Here is a 17,173-nt window from a genome sequence, read left to right on the forward strand (position 1 = left end):
CTCTCCCCAGCTGGGAAGGGGGTGATAAGAGTGGCATGTGAGTACCTGACATCCAGCCAAGGTCAACCCACCACATTTCCCCAGGGCAAGTCATTGGCAAGTTCAAGAAAATAGTTTAGAAATAAAAGGCTCGCTATGACTTTGCCTAAGCCCACTCCTACCATTATGAGAGTCTTGAGGCTCTGCAGGGGAGCAGGGCTAACAAACACCTTCAGCCCTTGTCCAAGCAGGTGATGCCTTCAGGAGCAGATCCAAGACATCTGCTGGGTGACAAATGATGTTGTGTGGGTGCTGTAACCTCCTGGGAGCCAGTGAAGGGCTCCTTGCCCCAGGTGCTTTGACAATGTTGGACTTCTGTGGAGCGACTTTGATGGGCCCTGGGGAGAGCCAGCCACAACCTGCATTTTCCTCACTTAGCATATCCAGTCCACAGCCCTGTCTAGATGGCCTAGAGCTGGAAGGCTGCATAAGAGTACCACATACATCCCAGGGGAAAACCTGTCTTTGAAGAATGGAAAAGGTGGGCTCAGGGGAATATGTATCTGTGATTAATCTGTTCAGCCACTGGGTGCCAATGTTGGCTCATATTTGATAATTCAACACATTTTTCTCTGGGAAGAGGAATTTTTAAAATCTAAAGGAAAATGCTGTAGTTTTGAGAGGCTGTGGAGACTGAAAAATATCCCTGAGAGCATGTGAATTTTTCTTTAAACAAATCTGGAAGTGGAGTGCCAGGAAGGCATCCATGAGGGGTGGGGAGACAGGGGAGCCCTGGGTTAACAAAAGAAAGAGAGGGACCCTTAATGAAATGGGCTTGCTGAGAATTATGAATCTGTGAGCCTATGTCGTGTAGTGATTAATGATGAACGACTGTTTTAACTTCGGATCAAATAATGGGTTGCCTCTGAAAAGCTTCATTAATCACCGTTAGAAATAGGCCTGCCAATTCATTACTTCAGGGCAGACATGAGCTGAACAGTTCAGCAAATTTCAGGATTGAGTGACTCTAGGCAGGGGATGGTTAAAAAGAAAGCAGGGGTCTAATCTGTGTTTCAATGCACTGGGATTTATGAGTGAAGAGTATCCTCTCATTGGCAGTTTCCTCTTCTTCCCCTCGTCTCCCACAAAATCTTTTTGCTGATTGTGACCTGGGCACAATGAAAACACATGGCATTCATGGCCACATCTGGGCCGGATTCTTCTCCCGTTACCCAGATGTGATTCTGATCCGAATCACCAGAAATGATATTGCATGTCTCAGAGCAGAGCCTGGCTGTCCTCAGCTGCTGTTTTTCACTTTGCAGCCTTCATCTGAGACTAATGCTCTCTACTGAAGGGCAGAACATCGACAAGAAACATATTTGCCCCCCCTTTTGAGAAAGTGCTGTCAATACTAAGAAGCTTCTGTGCTTTTGATGTGATTCAAGATTTTTAAGCCACCTGGGATCTGTTTTAATTGCTGTCCCAGGAAAGTGAGGACTGGGAAACACATGAAAGTACAGCTGATGCTCCCTGCTTGTGAATAGATCAACTCTTTTTCTTTAAAGCAGCATTGAAATATCAGCTAAAAAGTGTGCTGTGCCTCCCTGCTATTTGCACCTAGCCAGTCTGGACAGGGGAAGAGAAAGAAATGGAAATTAGGGGCAGAATAATTTTATCACATGAATTTTTTTTTTTTCTTCCAAAACATTTGTTTTGATCAAAACAAAATGCTTTTGAAGGTGTAGCAAGAGCTACCTGAGTCATTTTGGGTAGAAATCTTTCCTTTACCCTTTTCAAAAAGGAAATGGCAAATTACTTGCCCTGCCCTCACCTCCACCCTTGAAGCCTAAATGCTTTTGCTTTTTTTTTTTTCAGTCACTCCAACATCTACAAATTTACTTCAGCTATGATTTACTATAAATTTCTCAAAGTTCAAACTCAACAATTTTTCAGTTTCTTCTTTTTGAAACATGCACCCAAAATAATCATTTGCATTGTTTTGGTTTCCTGAAAATATGAGTACTTTTATTCAGGATTGACCTAACTTCCTTGAAACAAACAAAAAAGTCATTTATTCGCACAGCTGGAGATAGAGAGGGAAAAACATCTGGATATGAGAAGGGAGAGAAAATGTGCATTGGAAGGCAAAAAAACAGTAAAAGGACAAAAGGTTATAAGTAGAAAAAGAGAAAGGATTGATATGGGGGTTGGAGTGTGTATCCAGGGATTATGTGAAGAGGGCTGTAGAAAGTGGGCCTTGAAAGAGAAATGTAAATATGGTGATGGAAAGGAGGAGGGGAGAACTAAGAGAAAAGATAGGGGGAAAATGAAATGGAATAAAATAAACAAATAGAAAGCAAAAACAATGTGAGAAAATCCTACATTTGAATGGAACAAAAAAGCAACTAAAAAGAAAATAATAGTCTAAGAAAAACAAAGTTAAGAAAACTGATGACAGTAAGAGATATGCTGAAAAGGAACTACAAATTGAAAAATCCAGGAGAAATTTATTGATTTATTGCAGAAAAGGAAAGCAACATCATTTTTGAATCTCGACCACTTATCGCCCAGCCCCAGCTGCACTGAGCACACCAGCACAGCAGCTCTTAGCCCTTAGCCAGTGTCCCTACTGCCCAAATCCACAAAATCCATGTGTGGGACACCACAAGGCTAGGGGAGAGCAGGAAGTAACATGTCAGCACCTGGGACCTGTGTTAATTCGGTGCATCAGCACCTTGGCTTCTACCAGCTCATTGTTTCCAGATGGTGCCTGAGCTGAGCCGGTATTTAAGGCATTTAAGGTCGCCTGCCTTAAGATTCCCAGGGGGCAGGAACGAAGCCACCTCTCAAGTATGCAGAGCTCAGTCACAAACTCTTTGGCACGTTGCAGCACTGCCAGCTGCTTTGCAAAAACTGAGATGGCCACTGAGCAAAATGGTCTGGTTGTTATTAACTCACCAGCACCTCCTCCCATGTCGTGTGGGGAAGGAGGGGCACTGGCTTGTGCTCCACCGCCCTTGCAGGCGGGAGATGTGTCCCGGGTTTGTTTGCCAGCCCCTCATGGGAAAGGTCTGAGTTCTCCATCCTCTGGGGTCAGCCCTAGGCTGAACCTGCAGGGGCAAGGCCAGGGGCTGAGCCAGCCTTCCCTGCTCACTCCCCTGGGCTGCAGGCAGCTGAGGAGCCATGGGCTGGGGCATGGGGAGCTGGTGGGATTCCATACCTGCCATTGGAGCTCCTGGTTGAGGTGGCAGCTGGGCACTCTCAAAGGAGGCATCAGGACATTCCTGTGTGTGTCTCTCCAGCATGTCCTAGGTTATGGAAGAACCTAGATGAATAGCTTAGAGCTTTGTACTGACTCTGAACACATGGAAGTGAGGCAGAGGCCACTCCAAAACCTGGTCTCTGCCCTCTGGTCTGAAGTTGCACGTATGGTAGCAACTATTTCAGCAGCTTTTAATATTCCTCCCTCCACCATCAAAAACATTTAACCTGCTTAGGTGAAATTGTAAAGCCTTTTCCTTTTTTTAAAATTTTTATTTTTCATTTTCAGGTTTGCTTTATGATTGCTCCTAGACATAAAACATGGAAAACTTGAAAGGAAAATCAGATTTTAGGTGATATGAAAAAGAGACTGGAAGCAATAAGCACTGTTTCAAAATGGGGTGACTTCTTCCTGTTGGCCTGCTGTAAATAACCCAAGTGACCAGTGGTGTCATTCGGTGTCACATCCCAGCTCTGCTGAATATAATGCCATGATATCATCAAAATATCAGACAGATAGATGAAACCAATGATCTGTCTCTTGTCTCATATTGTTTTAGTTTCACTATTAGGCATTGATTACAGCTCTGCCCTCACCAAAGCCTTTTGTTATTAATTTCAGTGTATCCCAAATTGTTCACAGACTTTAAAGGTAATACTATTTCCTTGTACTGTCTCAGATAAAGGATAATCAGGCAGAGGTCTAAATTCTTAAAGTTATTAAGCACAATATGGTCTCAAAGGGAATGAGAAACCTATATTTAGCCCTTAGCATTTAAATTTTAGTCAAATGTGAATAAATTTCCAGACAAGCACTGGATCACTAACATTTCTCAACAGTCTGATTTTTTAGAGAAGAAATACATTTATAACCAAAGAATTTGGTAATTCTTCCTTGAAACTGGTATTACCACTAAATATATTGGTCAAAAGCATTAATGCATGCATGATCAGATTTCTCCAGTTGTAATGGTCAAACTGTCAAAAAATATTAAACATGCTGATAGAGGCATGTGTTTCCCTATAGTATTCAGACTTTCCAAGTATCACCCATGTCTCCATTGTCTCTAGGGACAGCATCTGGGAAATTCTCACCTAGCGCACACAGTCAATAACAGAAATGTGGAAATCTCCTATAAACCTTTCATTTGTATTAGTTTTGCTTGGCAGGGCTGGGGGCAGGAGGGGCATTTCAGGGGTGGCTTCCATGAGAAGCTGCTGGAAGCTTCCCCCATGTCTGGCAGAGCCAATGCCAGCTGGATCCAAGATGGACCCATCACTGGTCCAGGTCAAACCCACGAGCAGTGGTGGAGGAGTCTCTGGGATAATGAATTTAAGAATGGCGGAAAAAACCTCGTGTGCAGCAGCAGCCAGAGAGAGGAGTGAGAAAATGTCAAGCAGCTCTGCAGACCCCCAGGGCCTGTGAAGAAGGAGGAGGCGCTGAAGACCGTGGTGAAGACCATGGTGAGGCAGGATGGCTCCTGCAGCCCATGGTTCATGGTGGAGCAGATTTCCACCTGCAGCCTGTGGAGGACCCCATGCCAGATGGGTGGATGTGCTTGAAGGAGGCTGTGGTCCTGTGGCAACCTGGAGCAGGTTCCTGGCAGAAGCTGTGACCCCACATAGAGGAGCCCACACTGGAGCTGGTGCAGAGGGTGCATAGGCAGCTGGGTCCCTCCTTTCTCCTCAGGTTCTCCTTAGGGTGGGACCAGGAGGAAGCACAGCATGTCCCCCACCAGGTGCTGTGTCCTGCAGGTACAAACCAGCTCCACACAGAGCAGAGAGACCTTGGCTGGCTATCTGCAGTGCTCTGCTCCAGTTGAAAGGTGTGGCCACAGGGAAGCTTCAGGGGCACAAGAGGTGTTAGACAGCATCATCCTTACAACAATTCCAGCTGTTGATGGCTCTGATCACGTTGATGGGATGTATCTTTCATTGCTTTTTTAGGTGGAAGAGAATCTGCAATGTTACTGGTAATACAGGAAACTTATATGACTGAAATCATAACGATGAAATTTTGAAGACACATAACACATAATTTCTGCCTTGTTGCTCTATACAGATGATTGAGCAACACTAGAGAGAGTGGGTAGAGAGAAACTGAGTGTTTTCAAGCCAGAGGCCTGGGAGCTGAGTACTGCGATACCTACCTTCAGCTACAACTCCTTGAGGGTTTGTGAAGATGCAGCTATGATGCTGTAGCACCAGAGCACATAGCTTTAAAAAATGAGAAAAAGATATCCATTTACCTAAGGTTTGCTTCCTTACTGGAACAAAGAGGATATTTATTAGTGCTTGGAACATAAAAAGAAAAGTGAACAGTCCATAATAACCTACATTAATTACTAGGTAATCATATCAAACCCATCTCGTTGCTTTGCTGTACGGCACCAGGCCTTACAAGTAACTGAGATACACAGTCATATACAGTGATTTTAACAAAGTTTTTGACATTGATTCTCATATCATTTTAAGAAAACAAGATTTACAAGATATAAGTCATAGAAAGCAGATAAACATTGCCCAGAAATCACAGTACTTACAATTCTGTTTGTTTAGTGAGCAATTCCCTTGCAAAGTCCAGGGGTATATAGAGTTTAATCCTGCAAGGGTCTGGTATTATTTAATATTTTCCTTAATGGTTTCAGTGATCCACAAGGAATGATATATTGTTTTTTAAGCTTTCAGATAATGTTATGATGAGAAACACTTGGGGAAGAAAGAAAATTACTGGGAAACTTAATAGTTGGAAAAAAGAGGTGAAAATGGAATCACAGTATCACATAATTAGCTGAGTAGGACCCACAACGATGATCGAGTCCAACTCCTGGCCCTGCACAGCACCATCCCCAAGAATCACACCATGTGTCTGAAAGCACTGTCCAAATGCTTCTTGAGCTCTGGCAGGCTGGTGATGTGACCACTTCCCTGGAGAGCCTGTTCCAGTGCCCAGCCACCCTCTGGGTGAAGAACCTTTTTCTAATACCCAGTCTAAACTTCCCCTGATAAAACTTCAGGCAGTTATCATGGGCCCTGTCACTGTCACCACAGAGAAGAGATCAGTGCCTGCCCCCCTTTTCTCCTCATGGGGGGGTTGTAGACTGAGATAAGGTCATTAAAAGCAATAGAATAAAGTGTAAAACACTGCATTTAGACTGAAGTAAATTAAAAGATATGTATAGACCAAGATTAGGTACCTTAACCTTGATTGGTTAGGAATCACTTCTCCAGAACAGTGCCAGATGTTTGTGAGATGGCTGTGATTCAACATTGGTGTGCTATCCCAGAAAATACAAGTACACACGGGAAAATAGAGAGAAATCTGCAGGATGTATGATTTTTATTTGTACGAAGACCTCAGCTGGAGCTCTGTGTCCAGATTCAAGTATCACGCTCCAAGGGAGATCTGGGCTAACTGGAGAAATCTTAGAGAAGAGTGACAAGAATGGTCAGGAGTCTGTGAGGTGTGGAAGACAGGGTGACATGACAATGATTGCCTAAAGAAGAGAAGGTGATGAGAAGTGGGAAGGAAAACAGACAGGACATTGTAACAGTTTTGAAAATGTAAAAAATTTGTGCAAAAAAGAAAAGATAAACCTGTTATTCATCTCAAAGGAAGGTAAGGGAGAAGTAGAGTGTCTTACTATAGTAAGGAAGCTTCAGGTTATATTTCAGGGAAATTCTTATTTTGCTGAAGCCCAAAAATCGGTTTCCTGGTCGTGGAGTATGAGTCACTGAAAGTCTTATACAAACAGGTAAGATCTGTCCGAAATGGCTGAGTGCTTGATCCAGGCTTGAGGCAGAACAGTACGTAGTCACTCCTCAAGATGCTTTCCAAATTAATTTGATTTCATTTGCTTGTGGTTCTGCATTTGAAAATCAACCACCAGCAAACACCTTCTCTGTGAATTGTTATAAACCTGTCAGTAATTATTATTACCTTTACTGAGCCATGAAAAATAATTTCCTCTTTAATTTCAAAAAGCAAATGAGCGTAAAGATCGCTCTTGCTTTTACTGTGTATCCTGACTTGTTGATGAACATTACTGGCTAAATATAAGCTTGACCCATCCAAAAATGCAGAAATAATATTTACACACAGCTTTAGAGTGAGATATTTTGATCAGTCTCTATGTTGTCTTCTGTGATTAGGGTCAATGCATTCAGGTACACCGAGTATTTAGCTCCTGATGACTATAAAAAAGAAAATTGGAATCAGATACCATTAAATTGAGTAGAAAAATTATTTTTAATCAGAATAACAGATATATGAAATTTTAATAGCATAACTTTGCATTTCAGCATCAGCTGAAGTAATTTCCTGCATGCAGACTATAAAAAAATTGAGAATGTCTTCATTTTAAATATAAACCCTTGACATCAAGTGCATAATATAGGAGATTTTTAAGTCAAATTAAATTTTTAGGAAGGCATTGAGGATTATCCATTTGGAAGCCCTGCTCAAAATATTCCTCTCAGTTACTTTCTGGTCTTTTTTTTGGTATATGTTTCCAGTCCTCAAGCACTGAGTTGAGGGAAGGGATCAAAATTGAGTCCCATTTTTTGGAGAAGATTTCCATCTTGTCTCTTGCCTGAAACTTTGCTTCTCTAGCTCTAGGCTCAAGGAGGATTCATTCTATTTCTCTTCCACGTGTCAATATTGTCCTTAGTTATCCAGCACTCTCTGACAGCAATGTCCTTATTACTTTCAATTACCTTTTGCAGATAAAATTTTTCAAGATCTAGTAAAGCCTCCAACTGGAAATCCAGTAAGGAGCTGGCCTTCTACCATTTTCCATTTCTGGACCTTGCTACTATACACACTAAACCAATATAGTGAAACATTAGGACACAGCTGTGACAAGGATATGTTATTTACATAGCCATTAATTAACACTTTAGAAGTTTTCTTCTTTCTTGCCCTCAACTTACCTTTCCATTAAATTGCAATTACCAAAGCAGAAGTCCGTGGTAGTATAATGTTTAAACAGGCAAGCCCAAAATTGAGGTTGCAGACATGGTTTTTATGAAGCTCTTCAGTTTGATCCAGAATAAAGGAGATGCCAGAAGAGAATTGAAAGAAAAAAATTGTTTTTCAGTCTCAAGGTTGTTTTTGTAAAAAGAAAACACCTATTTTGGAATTTCTAAGGCTCAATTCTACATTGAAAGCAATGTTTAACCAACCATTTCCTTGCTCAGTGTTGTTTTGCAAGCCTTTGATTAATTGATTCAGCCTTCTCCTTACTCAGGTGATGAATGAATGAAGGGATGGCCACTTAAACCAAGGGATGGAGAGAAAGATCATTCTTTCTGAGAAACTGAAATGAAGAAGCAATTTTACAGTCAAAAGACAAACAAGGTTATAAGTTGGGAACAGATCATTATACAAATGCTCTTTGACAATTACTAGTGTTTGAACTGCAGTTCTACTTTTTATGCTATCACTGGTGATCAAAATGAAAAAAATCCTGGTATTTTCTTTTTTTTTGAAGAAAGCCAATAATGATCCATATTTCCTTGTGGGTAAAGGAGAATATCCAAAGAGAGTATCCAAAAATAAAACTGAACACTCAAAGGCAACATCAAAGGACAGTCATGTTAATTGGAGGTCAAATCCTGAAGCACTGAATTAATGGAAAAAAAAAAGGTAAGCATAGATTAGAAGAGACCACTTTGTTTCGTATTAATCCTCAATTTTTGTTGCACCTCTGGACAACTGTGGCAGCAAAGGTGCAGAGATCTGGCATCCAGCTCCTCATTGAATGCTGATGGGAGATGAGGATTTCAGTTTCCCAAGCAGAGGAAGGAATAGAGTTTGTCTTCACAGGATGCACCTACAGAATTTGTGTCCAAAGTACTGAGTCATACCTCCTGAAATAGTCAAGGTGCCTTACTCGGAACAGAGATGTGAGACAGCACACACTCAAAACTGGGTTCAAGTAGAGGTGTTGAAATTCTTCAGGGGTTCAGTCTGCAGTCCTTGATCAGGCTTCACCTGAATCTTACACATCCAGAATTCACAGTGAAATGTCAGGAGTTGTTTTTCAGATATTGAAAGGCAGTTCTTTGTGTATTTGAAGGAAAAAAAAAAGGCATGAATCATACTGAGAATGGAACATGGAAAATGCCTGATATTCTGAATGTATCTATACAGAGTTTTGTCTTATTTTGCCTAAAAGGAACCACTAGCCTGGAATAGATCTTGTTATTTTGAACATTTAAGCTATTGCATGAATGGAAAGGCCAGTTTAAACACTAAGCCAGTCAATTGAGTAAGGCTGCTCTATTAAGAATAAGGAAGGGTTTTCATAGAATCATTGAACGGTTTGGGTTGGAAGGCACCTTAAAGATTAAGTAGTTCCAAAACCCCTGACATGTGCAGGGACCCCTTTCCCTAGACCAAGTAGCTCAAAGCACCATCCAGCCAGGCCTTGAACACTTTCAGAGATGGGGCAGCCACAACTTCTCTGTGCAACCTAGGCCAATGTCTCACCACCCTCCAAATTAAGAATTTCTTCCTAAAACTCAGTCTAAACTGCTTTTCAGTTTAAATTCATTCATTCCCCCTTGTCCTATCATTAGATGCCCTTGTCAAAAGTGAAACTGTTATACTGTAGTAAATGGAAGTCTAGAGGATGTGATAACACAGCAGTAGACACAGATGACCAAATCATTGATCAAATACAGCAAGCATAGCTCTCAAAATTAAAAATAAGGGCAATTTAGTGTACTTTGAATAGGAATGGAAGTGAGTGTTAGAAGGGAGGGCCTGGCTTACAACAGAGCTCAAGCCCTGTTTCCCTGACTGGATATGATACAGAGCACGTGGGATGATGGCTTTTTGGGAAAAGGAGAGCAGGAAGTTTGCTTTTGGTCCATGACTGAGGAGCAGAGCAATGAAGAAGAGCTGAATTTGAGGCTGTGCTCTTGCACCTGAGAGTATGCTATCAACAGAAAATGCGTTCATCACTTCTTCGCATGCTGGAACAAACGTTTCAGAAAAACCTGGACGGATTCGTGAAAGAAGAACATCTCTGCGTTAATGTAACGCGAGGGGCTTGAAAATGAGAGAGAATGGGAAACGTCGCGCCTCGGAAAAGTACCAGCAGAGGTCAGCACAGCCGGGAGAATGGAGCAGCCGGGATGCTGCTGCTGCCGCCGGGATGCTGCTGCCACCAGGATGCTGCAGGGCCGGTGGCGCGGCCCTTCCCACTAAGAGTTGAAGTTCCTTCCTGCCAAGTGCGTGACGGGCACACTCCACCCTCCGTTCTGGGACAAAGCAGCGCCAGATACTGGTGTTTTCTTTATTCTGACCTCGTATGTGCTTTCCAAATTCAAGAAGGTGGCTTGACATAGCACTTTAGATGGGAAAAAAAAAATCACACCTGAATTCTTTCATGGTAATAAAATTTCCTCTAGAATTCATATAAAATGGAAGAAATCTATTTTTTCACTCTATTAAGACATCCATCTTGCTGCATCTTTTTCTTCACAACACTGGTTCTCACAGAACATTGTAGACGTAAGAGCCAGAACATCATTCATCAGACTTAATCAGTAAAACCCTCCTTCACAGAGCTGTTTCTTCCAGGAAAGCTCAGTTTCATGAATCATTTTATATCTGGATTACTTGATCCAAAACTAGTGCAGGAAACTGGATTTCCTTAATGTAAGGCGATACATCACACCTGTCTCTCTGGAGAATAATGTTGGAACTTGGGTTCCTTCCAGACCAAATGATGGCAAATGCCAAAATGCCCAATAAAAAAGGGAGGTCACATTAGAAACATAGACAGGGCTTGCTTCACATCATTCTGAAGCAGAGCAGTACTGGTAAGAGAACTTTGGTTATAGCAGAGTTACATGAACTGGCAGTTATTGAGTTATGAAATAATTGATAACCATAGTGATGGAAAGCTTAAAGTAATGTCAGTGATATCATGCCAGTGATTTCCTGGCTGAAAGGAACTTCAACTGATTGAGTGCTTTGCTGAAAATTATCTGTATTCTTTTCCAGATCCAAAGAGGCTGGATTTCTCTAATATCCAATATTTGCACTATCAATGGAAATTTAGATTTATGGTTTTGCAAAATAAAGTATGAGACACAGAGATTTTTCAGGGTGCATGTTGTATGAGGCTGGTGTTTTCTGAAGAACTGATAAGAATATCCAAATGAAATTGCATTTCATTTCAGTAGACATAACTACAGCGCTGAGTAACTTTACAGTGATGAGTATCATCACTGGTGTTTCATGTAAAGACAGAAAAAAGAAATATATCCAGCATTAATTCTGTGCAAAGGCACCTGGGGCAGCTTTGTACGTGCTGCCAAGCCAGCACGGCATGATGCAGCCCTGGAAAGAGGTACTGACACGGGCCTGGAAGCAGTAGAGCTATTTTAACTGTGTTTTCCACCTCATTTGATGTTAACCAGCCCACAGCAGTATTATTTAGGCGTGTGATATCTACATGACTAAATTGCTTGCTATTCCAGAGCTTGTGCTTTTATGGCACAAGCTTAGACAACTCTGGTATCGACTGTATAGCACACTATGGGCATCTTCCTCACTTGAGTCCCCAGGGAAGAGAATTTACCAGCATCTGTAGAGAAACAATTTCTTATAAGGTTGAGGTAGCTGCAAAATGAATATGGGGCTCCACTTTGTGCATAATTTTTAAACTTGGAGTATTTGTTCAGACTAACATGAAATGGAAGACTATATGCTATTGTTTTAAATATTGTTTGCTGTGAAACACCCAGTGGAAAAATATCTAGGAGCAGAAACATTAAGATATTCTCCACATCCACAGAGAAGTTTGAGTAGAAGTCCTATGGGAGCAGGACTTCCACAGCTACACTACAACTTCCACTTGTCAGAGGGCTGGGTTAGACCATCAGATAGTGGAGCTGTAACCACAAAAATTTATACAAAAGCTTTTACTGTAGGCTAAATCCACAATAAACTCTAACAACAGTAAGATCCTGGGTGTTACCCAGGCACAGGAACAGTTTTGGACTACTGAACATTTACCATTCTTCCTCAGTTTTTCAACAAAAATTCCATTATTCAAGGTAATTGTTGGCAGACCCAGAGAGTGGAGGTCACAACAGCTGAACGTGAGTTACAATGCCCTTGTGTGTGTAAAATGCATCACTTGTCCCTTTGTGTGGAAAGAAACACATGGAGCTGAATTTTTCTAATGCCAATTGATGTTTAAGGCCTCAGTTCCCTGATAGGAATTGAACAAAGAAAACTGCATTTTGAAGAACCCATTTAAGTTTGAGACAGGAAAAAGTAGTGCAGCTTATCACCATTAGCTTTCTTTTTGTCTAAAGTCAGTAATGTGCAGTAGTTTTTTTCTGTGGCATAAACAGAATCAGTGTTTGTTTAATAATGTACAACTTCCTAAATGACAGAGATTGTGAATAAGATGAAGGGCTAAAGAGAAGAGCAGTTATGTAATGGTAGGGCCCCCTCCTACCCTAAGAAGAAATATGACATTTTTGGATATCCAAAAATACCCCCAATCATATGCAATAATATGGTTAATAAAATTATATTCCCCCTCTTTTTTTTGGCCTGCATGGGACTGGCAAATTTGACAGAAAATGTTCTCTGTGAGCTGCTGTTACTGATATAAATGGTGGAGCAACCACATCTTTTTCTGGTAGCTATTAAGGTTATGCAGCTGGGTTTTATTGTAATACAAAAACCCTTGCAACTCCTTAATACAGAGAAAGGCATAAGAATGAGTACCTATGAGCACAGAAAAACACAGCATCACTTGTGACTACACAATTAAAAAAGGTGTCTGTGTATTCCCATTATGTCCAAAAAGGAAAAAGCCAATCTCATATATCAAATGGAGTCAAGGATACTGCTTGACATGGATTAGTTTATATTAAAGAAATGTAGCACCATGCATCAGGGAACATTAGTGAAACCTGACCTCATCCATCACTAGCTCTCAGGCAAGTGTAGCCATATCCATTTGTTTCATGAAAATTCAGGACTGAGCATCGGTTTATATTGGGTAATCCTGACACCGCATCCTATTACACGAGACAGAAACTCAGTACTATAAGTCATTATAATTTACTCCTGCTAAAATCAACACAACTGTCACTTACCACTTAGACACTCCTGTTACACAAACTAGTGCCAACAAAAAACCCTCAAACCTCAAAAACGCAAAATAGCTGTCAGTCAGGACATATTTATGATGCACAGCCTTAGATCTCACCAGGGAATATCACACAGGCTGAGTGTGTTTCTGATGGTGCCAAAGCAGTGACATGAAATGACAATGCCAAAAAGCTGAGCTTTCTCCCCTTAAACACACCCCCTGGCTCAAACCCATCACTGTGAGAACCAGACTCACTCGTGTTCGGATGGGTGTGTCTCGTGTAATTTTAAATCTTCTGAGTCCTGGCAGGGAGGGCCTTGGGCCCATGGATCTGCAGCCTGCTAGGGCTGCAAATGGAGGCCATAGATGATGTCCTTGTATCCCCAAAGTGATACTGTAATTGGTCAGCTAAGTCCCACCATTGACATATTTTCTGACTTCAGAGAAGTTCAGCCTGCTCATTTCTGAGCAAAGGGTTAACAGATTAACAACACAAACTGGTTGCCTTGAGTAGAAAAAAACAATGATGCTATATATAAAACTATTCATATTAAAAACATTTCAGTCCTGGAAAAGTACAGGGTCAAATATCAAGGAAATTCATGTGAAGTTTTATTCCATAGTTTCTCATGTGAATTATATTTTTGGATCACGGCATTCACTTTTTAATTCCCAATATGCAGTTCTTTTTTCAAAAATCCATTCTTACCAGAACAGGCAGGGAGGGTGAGAACCAGAGAGAAAGTCTCCTTGGGTTCCTGCTGTGAAAGGAGCTTGGATTTTCATAGTATGGTACATGCTGCTATGTAAATCATGTGCCTCAAGTTTTACCTCTGGGCCTTCTGGAATCTCTTTGTGTCCCTGAGTCAAGTAACTCAGCTTCAATCATCAAGGTACCTCAGAGAAAATTATAATAGGGCATTATTTTATAATTAAGAATGGAAATTCAGTCTCCCAAATGGTCATGAAATTAATCCCTTTTCATCTAGCATTTTCAGAATGAGAAACCTAGTCTAATGCATCTCTTGACAGTAGCAACAAAATCATCATCCATCACTTTGCACCAGGGAAGTCCCTTCATTTGCTTCATTTTCAGTCTGGGAATACCATCTTCACACAAATGAATGAACACCAGAAAAACAGCCCTTCAGATAAATTGCCTCCTGGGGGTATATATCTTTAGATACTGCATTGCATTCATATATTAATATTATATGCATTACCTTTCCCATAAGATGAATAAAGTCCCCCTACAGCAGAAATCACCCTCTATATATTCACTTAATGATCAGGATAAACCTGCTACATTACCTTTAGTGTGGGAATTCTGATTGGAAACCAGGAAAACACCACAGGAAAGGAAAATCTACTTTGTGGTACTGAAAAGTAAATGCAACAGAATGTGCAGCTGATAACCCTACATAGGCAAAAAGCTACTGCAACAACCTTGCACAAACACTAAATACACATTCAATTCTAAATAACCTTCATGTTTTCTCCATATATTGAGTACAATGATGCAGTGATAAATGATATTGAGGCTGGGAAGCTTTTTAGAGAAAGAAAATAAAATCTGTTGCTTTAATTCAGCAAAGAAACTTTGCCCCATGTTTATGTTTGTAGAGGAAAAAGACAGCCTTTTACTTACCTAATATTTGTGTTTTGCATTCTAGGAAGATTATCAGTAAGGTCTTTGAAAATAAAGCCTATGACTTGCTCCTTCAAACAACAGTAAATTACAGATTACTGTAATTGGGTGTCAGATAGTGTTGGAAATATTTTTAAGGTAAAGGTGTGGATGAGGCTCAAGACAAATATATCTTATGAAATTGTAAGCATTGCTTAATAGAATGTTGTCAATTAAGGGAGTTTGGTCTTAGTTTTATCACATAATTTCAGTAAAAATACAAGATTCTCAGGCTTAAATTTTATGTTGAAGAAATTAAACTTCATTCATCTTAGAGAAAAGCAAGAGAATATAGAAGCTGATGTTCAAACCTCTGGAAGACTTTGATTGTGTCAGCAATAGAGCTTCAGAGCTGAAATAAATGCCTGTAACAGGTGGATCAACATGTTCCTGGAAAAAATCAGATGGAGAAATATATTGTAAATGGAAGGAATATCATATATTGGGGTTAAAAAAGTATTTTTCTCTCATTCTTCATACTATTTAATTGAATGCATGTTTATTGAGCACATATACCCTATTGAACAAAGGAGATTCCAGTAGGGGAACTTCCCACACTTGGAAGAGAAAATCAGAAAATACAGTCAAAAATCTATTTCTCTAAAAAGGGACAAACTTCTTATGGGTCTACAGGAGTTTTGATGCTTGAGTCTCACTATCTGCTTTAATAGCTGTAGTTGTGGTCTGTCAGTGTATGGGGTGCACTATTCACCTCTTACACCCCAACAATCACAATGCAAAACAGGCACTTGTTGCAACTGTGGTTTGCATAGGCAAATACCAGCATATATTTCACTTTATACTGAGGGAAGCTCTTTTCATATATAAGTGGGAAATTCAGCAGGAACGGTCACATCACATTAAGAAATGGGTGGGCTGGGCCCATGGCTCCTGCAGATGAAGTGCAGGATTAGGGTGGATTCTCAAGAGTTGATTCCCTCCATCAGGTGGTAATTTTGCATTGAAGTTCAGTACAAATTAGGTAGATGGTATTATTTTTAAAATCAAAAATATTAAAAAAAAAAAATTAATACCCCACATGCCTGCACAGAAAACTGGCCTCATAGACTGAGAAACAGAAGTGCCTTTTCAAAGCCTTTAAGCAAGGTATTGCAGGAACCAGCAATAAAACTTGACATCCCCAAATAACTTGTGTCATGACAATGCTCTTCGATCTCTCTTGCCTAAACATTTATAAGCAAATGGATGCACCACTGATGATCTGATAACCAGCAACTCTGTCTTCAGGTTTCTCATTCCCTGTGTGAGAAGTGGTTATAAAATAACACTGAATCTTTGAAAAACACTAAATCTTAGTTCAATTTACATCAGGAAAATGTAACTCCATGCTTCGCTGGGTGTTGGAGGAACGCATGCATCACCGTAGATGTGGAATAGTCAGCAGTTGCTTTTCATGTTCTTTATTCTGAGGAAATATTTTTCCAGACTTCACTTTTCATTAGAGATCCTTGCCCACATGTATTATTCTGGGAAATGCAGAGTGGGTATAATAAATCATATTACCACAGAGAGAGAGATGCCAACACACATTACACCCAAGAAATGCTACCTCATGATTTTTTTTTAATATTGAGGAAAGGTAAATCTTTCACATCACTTAGCACCATGGGAACACAGCCTGACAGTGAGCAACCTGGACTGGGAGAAATATTAATATTTCAAATCTTTACCTAGAGTAGCATATGAATAAAAAGCATATAATTGTTTTGTTACAAATCCCTCAATCTAAACAGTTAGCTGTTACGCATTGCTGGTTATCTCTGCCAGACGTAGCTGATGATGGAATTTTCCAATCCTACTATGTAATCTTGCCATGTGGATAGGGCACTGGATGAAGTCTTGTTGCTCAGAACACAATAATATTTTTTTCAGTCCTTCCTTCCTTCCTTCCTTCCTTCCTTCCTTCCTTCCTTCCTTCCTTCCTTCCTTCCTTCCTTCATAATTGTAGAAAAATAACAACAATGACAACAACAGCAACAACTCATGGCCTACTGGAACATAAACACATAATCTTCAAAATTTTAATTTTTTTTGCATTATAATTTTTTGTGGCCATGTTAAACTTCTTGAAAACTTTTGAAGCTCCAGAATG

The 17,173-nt window shown here is 40.5% G+C and overlaps 1 long non-coding RNA gene across 1 annotated transcript in view; it reads left to right on the plus strand.

Moving 5' to 3' along the window:
* LOC141725381 (uncharacterized) overlaps positions 1–10,606 on the plus strand; it is a 75,862-nt gene extending 65,256 nt beyond the window's left edge. The window contains exon 3 of the long non-coding RNA XR_012577244.1: positions 8,493–10,606. This is a non-coding gene — a long non-coding RNA (uncharacterized LOC141725381). The remainder of the gene's footprint in view (positions 1–8,492) is intronic.
* The last annotated feature ends 6,567 nt before the right edge of the window (positions 10,607–17,173 follow it).

This window comes from Zonotrichia albicollis, chromosome 1 (genome assembly GCF_047830755.1).
Source record: "Zonotrichia albicollis isolate bZonAlb1 chromosome 1, bZonAlb1.hap1, whole genome shotgun sequence".
NCBI classification, from domain to species: domain Eukaryota; kingdom Metazoa; phylum Chordata; class Aves; order Passeriformes; family Passerellidae; genus Zonotrichia; species Zonotrichia albicollis.